The sequence below is a fragment of the Aphelocoma coerulescens genome, chromosome 8 (assembly GCF_041296385.1).
Source record: "Aphelocoma coerulescens isolate FSJ_1873_10779 chromosome 8, UR_Acoe_1.0, whole genome shotgun sequence".
Lineage (NCBI taxonomy): Eukaryota > Metazoa > Chordata > Aves > Passeriformes > Corvidae > Aphelocoma > Aphelocoma coerulescens.
In genome coordinates this window covers 23772277-23786958 of record NC_091022.1, presented here as the reverse complement: position 1 = coordinate 23786958, position 14682 = coordinate 23772277, and the positions used below count along the sequence as shown (strand labels likewise).

At 38.3% G+C, this 14682-nt stretch overlaps 1 protein-coding gene across 2 annotated transcripts in view; it reads left to right on the top strand.

Moving 5' to 3' along the window:
• TESK2 (testis associated actin remodelling kinase 2) overlaps positions 1-14682 on the top strand; it is an 80012-nt gene that overhangs the window by 8531 nt on the left and 56799 nt on the right. The gene's annotated exons all lie outside the window — the stretch shown is intronic.

Sequence of the window (14682 nt, the reverse complement as noted above, 5' to 3'; positions counted from 1 at the left end):
TGTTTGTGTCTTGCTGCTATGAATGTTGGATATGGAAAAGATCTTCTTAAAGCAACTTGTCAAACCCAGTTTTATAGTGTTTCTGCTGCTCTGACTGTTCTGGTAAAGTTTACTGTAGAGGAACAGGACATTGAGTTGACTTTCAGGCATTGAAAAAATAATTTGTTTCCTTGTTCTAGTTCCTGGCTTTACATGAAGTTACCCTCCACATTACTTCCATTTCAGTGAAATGCCAGAAAACTATCTTACAGTATATTATGTCCATTCCATGACAATTCATGTATTTTTTTCTTGAAGTTAAACCAAAAAACCCTTTATCCAGTTTTATTCCTGTAAATAGATGCCTGCATTAGAAAATGGAAACTATTTTTATATTGCTTTAATACCCAAAGGCATTCAGATCTCCATGTATACATCTCCCCTTGTGTAAAGGCAAGTCACTCCATAAAAGTTTTTCTGTTTAGCTAGATATATGAAATTTTAGTTTTCACTAACACAGGTTTTTAATTCTTTCACATGGTTAGACATGAAGAACTTTATTTGAAGTGTGTAGGAGACTTGGTACAGGACATTTCTTTATAAAGCCAGCTTCTGTAACAGTTGAAAACAAGGGTTTGTTTGGTGGTTTTTGTTTGGTTGGTTTTTTTTCTTATTTCCGTGTTTGGAAAACTTTCTGTAGTGCATTTTGTAGCAACTGGTCTCGTACTGAGACATTTCCTAATGTTAAATGAATTGAATTTTAAAGTTCTGTGTTACTGGAATTTATCTTTGCAGCTTCTGTGGTGAAGGTGCTGTGACATGTATCAAGGTACCCATAGACTTGGGTCGTGCCTAAGTAACTCAGTTTATTTTTGTGTGAATTTCAGAATTCAGGTGGAGGGAAAAAAGTATCTAAAAGTAAAGGTCAATTTCCAGCATTCATAGTAATTGATTAATTTGAGAATTTATTGGTTGAGAGAAATCCCTGACATCCAGTTTATTTTTGTGTGCATAAACAAGTCCTCTAATTCTTTAAAAACCTTCCCCTGCTATTCTCCTTTGCAGTGAGCTAAACTAGACATCCCAAGGTGTTGGATAGAGTTGGTGGCATTACTGGGGGAGCGATGGTGATGGTCTGAGTATCTGGTGTCTGTTTTCCCAGAAACAACCACAGTCCTCCTGCAGGCAGACAGAGTGATAAAGTCTTTTCTTTCGCATCAGTTTCGACCAGAGCCTCTCCGCAGTTCTGGCGCGAAGGGGTGAGAATGCATTACGACCTTATCGTAGATGCAGTTCCAAACTCATTTAAGCAGGTTTCTGTTCTGCTGCTTTATCAGCCTGACCACCTCTGTCATTAATCCTACTGTGCCGATGATCAGATTTCATGTGAGAACCTTGATGTGCTTCCAGTAAGGAGAGCCTCGTGGCTTGACACAGTTAAATTTCAGTTTGATCTGCAGGCTCACAGGTAAATGGTTGAAGTTGAGAAGAATCCAGGATAGTTCTAGACTTACTGTGTAAATAATTTTACAAGAGCAACAAAGCTTTCCCTTTAAATCATCAAAGGTGTCTCAAAACCCACCATGTCCCCAGAGCTTTTCCAGTAATGTATTTGTCTATTGTTTTGTGTCATACATTGGGTTCACTCAAGTGATTTTAGCAAAAAATGCTTGGACAGTTTGAGGGTTTGGATTTTTGTTTTGCTGTGTAACTGACAGGTTTTTTTCAGCAATTTCTTCCCCTCCATCCTTTTCTGTGGAACTTTCTTTTAAAATATAGTCTATTGTGGTGGATGGAAATTGCTTTCTCTTAACTTGGGAATAGGAGTATGTTACAGCTCAGATCTGTATGTTAATGGTCATATATGCTATGAATGATCTTTTAACATTTCTAGTGCTTATTTATTCATAAATATATTAAAATTTGTGGTTTATTCCAAACAGAGTATTAAACTAGCATTTTGACTTGGTGAGCCATCACTACAACACTTCAAATTCATGTTCACTGGATACTAGATGTTATAGAAACTAGTTTAGAAAAACTGAACTTTGTCAAAATACCAGCAATCTAGTTTGAAACAGCTGACTGACTAATACCTGTTCTAAATTTCAGTGGCAAGTGCAGCACCCTGAGGTTTGCTTTTAAGATCAAGCTAGGCAGAGACTGTTTATATAAATGAACAGTGCCCATGATCCCAAACCCTTAAACTCCTAGTTGGGAAAACCAGTAATGGCTGATGAAGCTGTAAGGAATTGTGGGGGCATTTAAGCATTGTACTGAAATGAAGTATTGTATTAGGAAATAGATACTATTAATTATAAAATGTGTGTTTTGTAACAGCAGTCAGACTAAAATCCAGGATGATCTTCTATTCAAGTTTACCTTCAAGTTAAAAGTCAATACTAAATATTCAAGTTGCTGTAAATTTCCTTCAGGTGTTCTTGTTGTCTCCTCATTCTGTAGCTGAACTTTTGAGAGAGACTGGAAATACTTGTGACATTCCAGCATTAAAAATGGACTTTTTGCAGTTCGTTATTTGGTATACATGAAAACAGGAGTCATTGATCCAATATAGAATTGTACAGATTTGGAGTCCTGTGCATTTGTTTGTAGGGAGGTTGTGTTGCTGTACAGTTGGTCACTGGGGAGTTTGAGGGTTTAGACTGTTGAGGAATGATGAAGTCTTTGGACAGCCAGGAAGCAATATGTCAGTAGAGTTTGTATCTTGAGTGTACACCTGGGGAGGTTATTTATGTGAGCAGTGAAAAAGGGGTGTAATACTTTAAAAAACAGTTAATGAAATGCTTGTTTAATGATAGATGGGCAAAGGTGAATATAAGATGTACAAGACACAGTGCAGAACAAATGCCTTTTAGAACAGAAACACTAAGCAGCTGAGTGTGGGTGCCTCCATAGAAAAATTTTGAGATCAAAATCAGCCCTCCTATTTCAGCATATTTACTGACAGCACCATGTGCTAAGCACTCAGTTTATGATCCCCTATAACTTGAGATCCTTTCTGTAGAACTTCTGGCTACATGGTTTTCTTGGTTTTGCACTTGTGCAGCAGATTTACCTTTTTTTGGTATTGCTTCCCATTCAAGCATTTCTAAAATTTTCAAGAGATTCCTTCAGTCTTGATAATCTTGAAGTTTACCTGTGATCCACAAGCTACTTTTTTGATTATGATTTTACGTTGCTACTTTATAGTATTTCCTTTTAGATCACATTTGTCTCACTTATTTATGAAGATGTCTAGAGAGATACATTGAAGCCATATGAGAAATAGAATACAGTGAATCTTAGTGCTGATATGACTTGGAAACAAATGCTGGAAAAGTGTTAGCGCTATTTGATGATGTATGGACTCCACACATAACGAAACTGGCACTACGAGAATGCAAGGCCAAGTATAAATACAAAGAGAGGGCATCATACTTTTGGATGACTTAACAAGATGGGTGGTGGGTGCAAAAGGGTATTTGTGCTATATGGGCTTGTACTGTGAGGCCTCCTGTTTGCATACCCTGGAGTGATGGTCCTCATCAATTAGTTGCTAGTCTTTTTTTGTGTGGTCAAATTTATGTTCTCTGAGTTTCAAAAGTGCTGACTGATCAGGAAAGGTGTGTCTGTCCAAATATGTACCTTGTACCTGAGGCTAGGGTCCTGTTTCTTGTATTTATTTAATGTCTTTGAGGTGTTTAAAGATAAGCAGCATCCAACTGTCTAATGTGAAAGGAGAAATGGGGCTGGAGCTGTGCTCGGAGGTACTGTGAAGAACACATATATAATTCTTTTTATCATGTACTTGTAATACACTTTGGGTAAAACTGGTAGTTCCGTTGCCTCTAAACATACAAATCATAAATGATACTAGATAGTCTATAATTTGTGATATTATGTCTCATGGGTCCATTGTCATGCTGGCGGGCTTGATCTCTGGAACATCTTGTTCTAGACTGTGGGAGATTGGAGAGATTACTCATCTGGCTTTCCCAAAGTGACTCAGTGGGAAGTTTGGGGTTTTTTGTACTTTGACTTCATTACCATTCGGATTAACATTTCACTCTGTCTGTAATTTTGCAGGCCTTGAGGAGTCTAGTGCAGAAATGTTTGATGTCACTTTCTTCTGTTGCCTCTGACCTCGGTTTGACAGGACTTGCTTACAGGAATAACAGTGCAGAGTAGGAACTGAACAGTACAGTAAGTGAGGGATTAACTCATGAGATTTCAGACCCAAAAGTTATGAGAGGTCACTTGACCAAAAAAAAGAGTATCTTGGTGGGCATGAATATCTCTATCATGTTATACTTTGCCTATTATGTCTTACAGTTGAACTCTATATATAAAAAATAAAGGCATTGTGAACTTCTCAAACAGTTAAGGTTTGGAAGATTTACTGGGTCATCTACACACAGCCACATCATCTGAGGTCTTTAAATTTTACCAGTAACTGGAACTTTGTCTAGAGTGTATATTGACACCACATACAGAACAGGTATACCTCCCTTGCTGGTTTTTTAATTCAGTTCTGAATTGAAGATCTCAAAAACAATACCATGCCCTAGTTTTCTCAACAATGGCATGTAAAAACCATCCTTCAACTTTGTGTCACACTCTTATAATGCCCATCACTTGTTGCTATCATTAGTGAGTTATGTTTAATGGGTGTGGAGCTCGTGTTCTGTAGCCTTCAATCCTTGTTTGTAATGAAAGTTTTCATTTGGATATGTTGATTTTTGCTCAGATAGATTTAAGATATGAAGTAGCCTTCACTATTTAGTGAAATAACATGAACAGGGTATAGGTTTGAATGCTCCAAACGTAGAAGTTTCAGATTGTTCTGAGTGGCAGCTTCCATCAGGAGGAAGGCAATGCAGAATACTGGGTGAGAGGAGCCCTCACTTGGTTCCTCAGGAAGCTCCATGAGGAGACTCCCCTGTCTTACCCTGCTTTGTCATGTCCAAGTGTATCTTCAGCTGTCACAGGCCAGGCTGTAAGCTGGTGGTAGTTGGTTGTGGCATGGAGTCAGATGCCTTACAGAAGTGTATGTATATTGCTATTTCAAAACATGTATACATTTTGCTTAATCAGTCTTATCACCTAAATTGACAATTAATGTAAATCTAGGTAGGGGTGTTGTGAGAATACTACAATATCCTTAGGTAAGCCAGGTATAAGTATTTCTGCTCTGTTCTTGGCAGCTACTTTTGGTTTGTCCTGTAAACTTCAATTATAAAAGATTCTACAGCCTCCTTTGGTGTATCCAGGCTGTAATTTATTATTTTTGAATGATCCTTCTATAGATAGAACCTCCCAGTTTGAGTTGTTTCTACAGCTGGTCCTTCCTATTTGCTTATTGACTCTACTAGCAACTCATTACTGACAGAGGGTTCCATTTTCCTGTGGCATTTAGTCAGAAGAGTAACACATCTGCGAGTGTGTGGAATGAGGGAAGCAGATATTTGAGTAGTATAAAAATGAACGTGCAAGGAAGGGAATGCAAGTTCATATTAAAAGGAGAGTATGACTGCAAAAAGGACATGGAAAAGGTACAGGGAAAAGGGCAAGGGACCTGCTGCTTACTTTTCAGCCCACGCTCAGCAAAATCCCACTGGAGAAGGTGTTGGAAACAGTGTCTCAGAGTTTGCAGACAGCACTTTCCTGGACTGGAATCTTTATTAACTTGGGTTTTATCAGATAAACAGGCACTGCAATATTTGAACTCAGTGTGTTTTAAATCTAAATATGAGTCTGTGCATTACTGCTGATCTTTGCAGGATGGCCAAGAACAGAATTGGTTTGGAGCTCCCACCTGCAGGACAGGGCCTCAGCACTCTCCCAGAGCTCTACAAGCAAGTTCTTACTCTCCTCTCTGTGCCTGTTTGCTGCATAAATGGGATGTCAGTCTTCAAAACTGTCAAGCCAGTACCTTCCCTGCTGAATTCTTTTGAGGAGGAAGGGGTTAATTGTCAGCATAAATCAAGGAGAATCTGGGTATTTCAACTGGAGGCAAACTTTTCTCAATTCTATCATACCCTTTTGATTATTATTTCAAAACTCCCAACATAAACACTGACAACAGGAAGAAGTTTATTTTTTTGTTAATACCAAACTAAGAGATAAATTTGACTCAGTACATCTCTGGCTTTTGCTTATGAACAGTTTCATTTCTTTGTCACCAGACTTTAGGCCAACATGACATTCTTCAAGGTGATGTTAATATCACCATGAAGTGACTTAACTGGGGGGAATGTTTGTGTAGAAGAAGATAGGAAGGCTGACTGTGTGTAGCTGTTTTTCTTTATGGTAAGTGTTGTCCATGAGACTTAGAGTTGCTGGAACCATAGCTTGGTTGACACTGTGTGTGTATCATGTCCCCAGACTTGTGAGGCAGTAACAAGAGTTCTCCTCTTGTCATTAGTATTGTACTGAAGATAATCACACTGATTTTTTTTTTCTTTTCCCCCCCTGGAAACTAATTCTTTCCCAGTAGGCATAATTGCTTTCTGTAAGTTTTGCTTAACAACAAGGTTTGGTGTTTTTATTGTGTTCTAGGCCTTCTTGCCTCACTTTAAACCTATGTTTTTCTTGGCTTTATAGATTTATGGAGTCAAAAAGCATGGAGAGTGGGAAAAGGCTTCCTGTCGTCTTGCTCTTAATCCTTTTGTTGCAGGGCAAGAGCAGCTTTGTATGTCATTCTTTGTGGACAACTCCTTAACTTACTGTTTAAAGCTAATAGTAGAGATGACTGCAGTGGGAGGTACCCAGGAGTTAGTATCTCTGAAGAATCAATTTTATTGAGCAAGAGAGTAGTTGCATCATAACCACGCTGGACTGAAAAGTCTCCAACAGTAGATCAGGCTGCTCTGACTTCCTGTGAAGATGATGTGCATGGTTAGTCCCTTCACCTGGTTGAGGTGGAAGGGCAGAAGCTCCTGGAAAAGGGATGGTACAAATTTACTGAGGAATTGAGAAAGCATCTGGAAGAATTGCTTTCCATCATCAATAAATGCATTCCTCATGCCTTCTCTATCTAGAATGATTGTCACTTTGTCTTAAGGAACAAAATAGTAACATTGTCAATTTACAAATTTGAAACACAACAAAAACATCTTTCTGTATAACACACATTTTCTCGTATTCAGGTTAAAAATATTCTGAGAGCAGCACTGATAATGTAAAATTTCACTGGAAATCTCAAATCTTTCTCATGCTTTTTCTTTGTCCTTATGGCTTCAGTTTCAAAGTTCTCTCACTTTGTCATGTGTTGTTCTGAACATTTAATGAAAGGTTTGCACTGGAAAAGGATCTTATTTGCCTCTGGAATTAGGAGCCTGATCAGACTGAACACGTAAGTTCACTGTAAAACATTAGAAGTGAGATCACACAGTATCCATGATATTTGTGGTACTATTTGATAGGCTTAAAAGATACTTTATTTTAGTTATTCTATGAAATATTTGTAGGAAACTTTCAAGTTGTAGGCTTTAAATACTTTTTCAACATTGGATATTTGATTTCTCTGAAGTTGGAGATGTAACACTTGGTGTTAACACATGAGGACAAAAAAGCCAATAAAAATTGTTTTACTAGAGAAGTGATTCAGTGGATGACTTCAGTTTTAATGTGTTTGCTGTCAAAAATTGTCATTACAGTGCATAAACAGTCTTGCAATAAGGAAATAGTTGTTTGAAGGTGCTCTTCAGTGTAATGAGAAAGGCAGGATAAAGCCCAATGGCTACAAGCTGTAATAAGAATTGTGCTTATTTTAAAAAATTGTCTGTGGGACCTGCCTCACCAACCAAAAATGTTCTCTCTCCTGTTGCTTTATTTGTGATATTTGTGGCCATCTTTATTTTTTTAATAATGTTCTTGATTAAGCTTGGCAAAGTGTTGAGAAATTTAGAGCTTCCAGCAATTTAAGACCACCAATTCTGGAAAGCAGTGGTCTAGACAATTGGAATTTTTTTTTTAACTGATGTGCGTATTTTTTTCCTCTTGAAACTGCTGTAGTTACATCAGGTGAAATGAGATCCTTCAAGATCTGCTTATGACAAATAGTGGTAGAAGCCATCCTTTTAGGTGGAAAAGGAGTAGGGAATGAGTTAAGTGGATTATCCTACATTTTGGTTATGCAGATAAAATATTTGATCTTGTAGGCACAGGGAATATGCTTTGTGACTGAAAAGTGGCACCCATTTGACCAGGGCATATCTTCCCTCACTCAAGTGTAGAGCCATTGGACTTGTCCCTGCCCTCCCTGTGTGATAAGATGCCAGTTAGAAAAACAGACAGCAAGTCTTCTTGTCCATGTATGTCTTTTGGCCTGATTTTTTATAGGATTGAATTTTAAGCTGAAAATCTTTTCCTTTTGACTAGTGAAGGAAACTCACCTTGCTCAAGGTGACAGAAGCAAGGTATTGGAGGCCAAAGGTCTCTTCTGTGAAGTTACAGTGTTAAACTACTAATTGTTTGGGAACACAGTCACTGTATTATGTAATCTAGCCAAGGAGGCTAGAATAACTCTGAAACTTCCCTTCAAGCTCTGGAGTTGTATCAGAGAGGTGATTCTGATCTGTTTCTTTCTATTCTGGTTCTTGTCAGGAGCAGGAAGAAGCACCATTTCGGGCTTGAGATGAGGCATAAATCCTGAGGATGCTGGTGCTTTCTTAGTCAGAGTAGAACTCTTGTGAGTTTGATTTTTCTTCCACTGTGTGAAGTATCAGCCTTTTGGAGCCCTTCTTCCAACTACTAAGATGATTTGTATGGTAACCACTTAACCAGGCAGTTGTCTTGCTAATGGTTTTTGCTATTGAGGTGCCAAGCTGTTGTCATCCTAGTCCTTGTCACTTAATTAGCAAATGCTTTTATAGGGCATAGGCTACAGGGAGAAGTAGTAATAAATAGGCAATACTCCAACAGATCATTAATATAGGAATTGAAAATCTCATCTGTGTTGTTAGTCTTTACTGATTGCACCCTTGGGTCAAAACACTTCCTCCCCACTTAGGCAATTCTGAATTTTAATGATCTTTGCATGTATTTGAAGTGTAGAGCACTCTTACTTTTAGCAGAACTGAAAATGCTTTGAAATACAAGGTAGAACAGAGGGCTAATTAATATTTGTTACCTGAAACAAGTTCTGGTATTTATTAATTTATTTTCTGGGTAGAAGTCTTAAGATATGTGTGTTATAATAATCTTAAAACATCATCTGAGGAAACACTGGGATTAAATCAAAAGCCATCACCAGGCAGCAGATTTAATGAAAGCCTTGTCTTTTGTAGTGGTGTTGAAATACTTTAAGAAAATTTTCAAAACTATACTTCCATTATGCTTCTTCCTACAATCCTGCTTGGCATCACTACAGTAAAGTCTAGAACTCTACTGAGTAATACAAACTAAAACAGGGTGAAACACTTCTTACACAATGTTTCACTTTCTCTGCTTGGGTCAGACAGCTTCTCTGCTGAAGAAAGAAATATTTAGAAAATGTGATAGAACTACCCTGAAAATGAAGGATTTGTTTGATGACTAAAAAGCCAGAACAAAAATCACTGAAATAAACTTGAATGTTAAAAGAATACTCAGTCAAAAAAAAGGAACATAGTTTGATGTAAAATTATCCATTTTGAAATGTGTATTTCACCTGTTTGGAAACTTGGCCTCTTCTCAGCCTTGCTGAACATCTGATACGTGGAATGTCCGAGGTAAATCTTTGCTGTCCTCGCAAATAGAGAGAACACTTACAAATTCTGTCAACAGTAAGAAAGAGACTCTGATACTGTAACAAGCACCTTGCAATAGGAGATAACCCCCGGCTGGATTTTGTGTTTAGTACAGTGATTGCTGTAGTTCAGAGTCCTTTAGGCCTTTGATTTTCTTCTGTAGGAAAAGTTGTGCCAATCTGAGTATCATTGTGCAGTTTTCCCAGGGCAAAACAGGTGGCAAGTTTCCCTTGGCACTGAAATGTTTGTGTGCTTTTTGTCTTGTTTTCCATAATAATTTCTCAAGCACGGTTAAATGAGATCTGTTTAGTTTTCTGTTCTGGATGGAGATGTGCTGGGTTGGCAGCTCTGGGATTTTCTGTGTTTTGCCAGCTGGCAAACATGCACATTTGTGTAAGCTCATTCATAGCTGATACTGAGAGACAGGTGCTGATTTACTGTTCTTCAAATAACTGTGCTGGCATATGTCCAGTATGAACATGACTGTGCCTAGAGAACAAGAGTGCATCACTTAAAATCTTTGTGAGACACCTCTGAGGCACCTCTCTGAATGCTTATTTACTGGTATTGGCAGCAGGGGATAATTAAATATATTTCAGTCATGGATTTCACTGCCTGTGCCTGGGGAGTGTCTGTGATGTTAATGCAGACAAATGCATATGTGTTACTGCCTAATATGAAATGTAAAAATGAGAACTGAAAACTATTATTGATGGCACTAACAGAAAAGAGATGCTTACAGTTGCAGATCTATAGGGAACGCTTCTCCTTAGCTCCTTAACAGCATTGGAAGTGATTAGAGAAAGGAACTCCAAAGGCTGTATGGCAGGGCTTCTGTTAATCTTTCCTGCTCCAGTTGTTGGTACTCTGTATGCAAGTGATCCAGAACTTCCTCTTCCCAGTAGATGCTGAGGCCGTATCCAAACTGTAGGAATGTGTTCTCCCGTCCCTGTGCTTCCTGTGTCTGGGAGTCGCCGCAGCTGTCGCCCCTCGCTGTGCTTGGCACAGCCTGGGAATGCTTTCAGGTGGCTGCAGGGCCTTTTGTGCTGGCAGCAGCTCTGCAAGGTGGGGGCCCTCTGTTGGATGGTCTGGCGGCATTAGGGGTTGAGGGGAGGACAGAGGTCCGAAACATCCGCTGGAGTGATCGATACCGAGACAGCGTTGCTTTGTTAACTAATCCGGAGCTGACAATGTGTCTAACACTGACTCACTGGTGTCTCTTTGTAACTTTCACGTGAGCTGCTGCAATTAAGTTCTGCAAATCTGATTCTTGTGTTTCCTGGCCTTTTTAGGAGATGATGAGACATAAGAAATTGTATGGCAAATTAAATTAGCTACTTGTGTAAGAAGGGGAACCTAATTCTCAAGAAGAGCAGCTTCATGAGGGCTTAAATAACAAGAAATGACTTGGAATTTTTGGTTTTGGCTGTAACCTGAAAGTTGTTAACTGTATCAATTTATAAAAGCTGAATTATCTTTAAGTAAGCAAAATGTTGCTTCTTCCTGCTTTCTTTTTATTTGTGGTTGTGGTCAAGTTCTAAGTGCTGTGATTATAGTAGTAATAGTTGTATGTCAGTGGGCTCTGTTCTGAAAGGTGAGACAGACTTCCTTACTCATGCACAGTAATGTTTATTTGAAAGATTTATAAAGGGAATCTAAGGAAACTATTTCTGCCCCAAACAGAACTTTATGTCAAGGCTCCCATACAGATTTTGAAAACAAACCCAACAAATGTATTTGAATACCAATGATGACTTTATTGGTGTAGTGGGGGGATTGTGTGCTCAGTGCCAAACTGTTCTTGTACTGTGAAAGATAGAAGATACAATTTCTGTGTCAGGAAAATTCAGTCCAAAGTATTGTTTTGCTTCAAAAACATCTGCAGATTATGTAAGTATAATTATCTTTCATACAGGATAAACCCTTAGTAACATGGGAAATATTTGATCCTAAGTATTAAAAATTAAATGGGAAAATAGGAATACAGATTCAGTATCTGATTATGTATTATCTTTGGATGTTACAGCAGTCATTTGCAGATGTCAGTCTTCCAGTTTTCTGACAGGTAGATAATACCACCTCAATTTTATAGAACAGTTAGAGAGGTAAGAAAAGAAAAGAAGTAGCATGCTCAGGGCTGCTTAGTGAGCTGAGGATAGCTAACATTGGAAATTAAGAACAAGCTCCCAGTTCTGTACTTCAAACTCAATATTTCTTTTTCTTTCCTGACTATGGTACTACTCAGGTATAAAGTACATGGCTGAGCTGTTTACTGAGGTTGTGGTAAAACAGTGCTCACCCAGTGTCCATGTTCCATGTCCTGGATTGCAGAGAAAAATTTATATGGTTACGTTCTGCTGAACTGGCTAAAATCAGTCAGCTTCCCCACCCTGGGCTGTGCCTGTTTATATCTCATCTCAAACTGTGGAACAATAGTCCTCTGATGAATTTGTGCTTTCTCTCAAAATAAGACTGTAGTCTCTTTTTGCCTTTATGGCTTGATTGAGATCAAGTTAATGGCAGAGATATGTGCACAGATTCCTATCAATAAATGGTTTGTTTAAAATAAAAGGGTGCTCTATTTTGGGTCCTGGGTCTACATTACAGTGGCCAATGAAGAAAAACAAAATACAAAAGAAAAATTGAGGGGTTTTTGGCACACAAGTGGATTTACAAAGTATCAATGGTACTGATGTCTTATTAATTAGAAATTCACTTAATTTGGAAAAAAAATTTGAAGAATTTGTTTAACTGTAGATGTGGAATATTCTCTAGTAACTGAACTTATTTCTTTGCCGAATTGGCAATGCTAGAAGTTACTCAAGTTATCAAATTAGGACCTTTGTTTTACTAATACTGAGCTTTTGTACTAAAGGGAAAACAGTAAACTCTCCAGCTTTTTCTGTGTATTTCTCTCAACTCTTTTTAGTAGTAGAAATTAGCAGAGTCACAATTACTGTTTGGTGTTTGAAAGGTTTTGGGGTTTATTTTGTGCCTAGTTTCTGTAGATCTTCTGAACCTGTGCTAAAGCTCTTGTAACACATGCTGACTAGTTTTGTTTGGCAAAGTTTTGTTGCCTTTGGCAGGTCTCTCTCTTGCTGCAAGAAGTTAGAGTATAGCAACATTCAGTATTACTACTCTGAAAGCAGCCTCAACCTATCTGACTCTCTGGCATCGACACAGCAGCTTAGTATTATTTGGACTGATGTGTTTCTTTCAGCTTCTATTTGTCGTTGCAGATTTTCCTAGTGATATGAAATTTTTGACTTGACATAGGCACCACTACTATGAATACATGTATCTGACAGTGGGTACATTTTAATGTTAAGAAAAACATTTCAGATTACAGACTTACAAGCAGTGTGATCTGAACTGAAGAACAGGTTTGTCTTCCTTGCTGAAGGGAGCTCTTTTCAATCAACCATAGAGTTAAAAGTGTTCTTCTAACACATTCATCCTCGAGGCATGAATATATGTCCCTCTAAATGTGATGACTTGGTGGCTTGACTGTGAGACTTGGATAAAATACAGCTGACCCTATTTTTTTTTTTTTAAGATTTCTTCTGCTGTCACAGCAAGGAAGTAGTCAGTTTTTGAGAGAAGTTTTGTATCAGAGCCAAATTGCTGGTCTGCTTCCCTGTGAAAGACTTTTTCCCTGTTATTTAGCAGGCACTCTTATGATGAAGCCTTTTCTCTTTTACAGTGATTACTTCTATCCTCTCTTGTGCCTCACAAGCTTTATTAACTCAGTCAGTCAGAATTAAACTGTGTAACATATTTAGTGCAAATGGCCTAGAATGGTAGCTAAGGGAATGTCTTCATCTGTTGTCATCAAAAGGAAAATACATGTAAATGAAGATGAAGAGAGATACGCAAACTCAGGGAAGGTCAAATATTTGGACCAGAGGGGACTGCTTTTAAAATGGTGCTTTGGACACATGGCAGCAAAGGTGAAGGTGAAATGGCCAGATGAAGACCAAGGTGTGTAAAAGAATGAACCAAAAATTGTGTGTGCTAGAGCAGCAACATGATTTTATGGAGCAGGTTGTGTAAGTAAAGATCTGTAAATGTATTTAAGCAGTGAGGCCGGATGCCAGAAGAGGGGAAGGTAAGGAAGAACTGGAAAGCAGTTAAATGAAGTTTTGGAAGAGAACTGTGACTAAATACTACCAGCTCTATAATGATGATTTGGAAAATAATGAAAATGCAGTGAAAAACTAGGAGAACAGCTGAAAGCTGTGTTGGCAGATTTATAATATCAGTATTAGGAAATGTTCTTCAGATGTTTTTTCCAGGGCCACCTGGAAAGGTATGGTGAATACAGATCAAAAAGTCCTTGTGAAAGATGAAATCAGGCTAGATTTCAGCTATTGCTTAAAAATACCTCCCCTTCAGTCCAGCAGAAAGTGGAAGTAATATAAATATTTGGATTTTCAGAGAGCCATGACAGACCTGTATGACATAATAAATAAATAATAATCTCAATTATATTTAATTTTTTAATAATAAAAAACTTTACAGCTAAGCAGCAAGCTGAACATTAAACCCACCGATTTTTGCACAATAGTCCTCATGAACTTTATGTAGTGACTACTTCTCTGGAATGTGAGCCCTGCTCAATCACTATTATGAGATATTCTGTAAATACATCGCTATTTCTTTACCTGTATCCATGACTTCTGCTTCCAACTTTCTTCTAAAGAAAGGGGTAAGGATCAGAACGTGGTCTGATGTGAGCAGACAGGCCACGCAGGTAACCATAGCCAGGTCAAGGTACAAAGTACTTTAGTCCTGGGAGAATCAGAGTGCAAAGGGACAGTTTAACTGCCTGTCAGCAATAAAACAGGGAGGCAATATCTGGTTACTGTGACCTTGGAGATGGAGTCACACACACAGGTAAGCACACTGAGGAGCTGGAAGCGTGTGCAAGGCAGCTGTAGGATTGTCAGAATCTTTCTAAGCAGAGACGCCA